The following is an 816-nucleotide window of genomic DNA, read 5'->3' as shown; positions in this document are numbered from 1 at the left end:
CTGCTGCTCTCTGCCAGTGAGGAAGTTTGTGATCCACTGGCAGGTGGAGGCTGGCACACTGAGGTGAGTCAGATTGGTGTGTAGATGTCTGGGGATGATTGTGTTGAAGGCGGAGCTGAAGTCCAAGAACAGAACTCTTGCATATGTACTTGGACGGTACATATGCAAGAGTGAAACAAGAAGCGGCAGCAAAGGACAGGCTAGGGAGAACTGTAAACAGAGATCAGTCGCCTTACCCTTGTGGCAACTCAGCACAAACCAGAGCAGAAGTACTCTCATGAACATGGATAGCCCAGCAGAACTCTTGAAAACGTGACGGACTCTCGTAGACATCCTCGTGAAACACTGACAAGACCCTAGATTCCAGGTCTCCAGGTTGGCTCAGAACAGCAACAGCCGAGTTAAACACAGAAAACATGAAGGACTCCTACGGACGTCCTTGTGAATCTCTAACGAGATGCTTTACAAAGCTAAGACGCCAACTCACCAGGTTGGCTCAGAACGGTGAATTCTCAGCAACGACAATGTCAGCGTTAGCTCCCTAAATATCCCAGCCTCAGGTGAACCAAATCAATGGAACAAAGAACCTAAATCAAATACACGTGAATCCAACTAAACAGAAACATGACGCAAGATGTGAACTTAAACTGAAAGTACGTGACACGTGACATGAACAGAACATCAACTTAGGAGTCCTTGGACTTAAAGCCTATGGAACGCGGCTCGGGACTGCCCCGGGGCGGGTGCGGCAACGCGGACCTGACAGTACCCCCCCCAAGGCGGCCGAGTGGGTCCCCCGACAGAGACACCCTGGTT

This window comes from Salminus brasiliensis, chromosome 2, assembly GCF_030463535.1.
Source record: "Salminus brasiliensis chromosome 2, fSalBra1.hap2, whole genome shotgun sequence".
Lineage (NCBI taxonomy): Eukaryota > Metazoa > Chordata > Actinopteri > Characiformes > Bryconidae > Salminus > Salminus brasiliensis.
The sequence above is the reverse complement of the archived record's forward strand: the minus strand, read 5'-3'. Positions refer to the sequence as shown.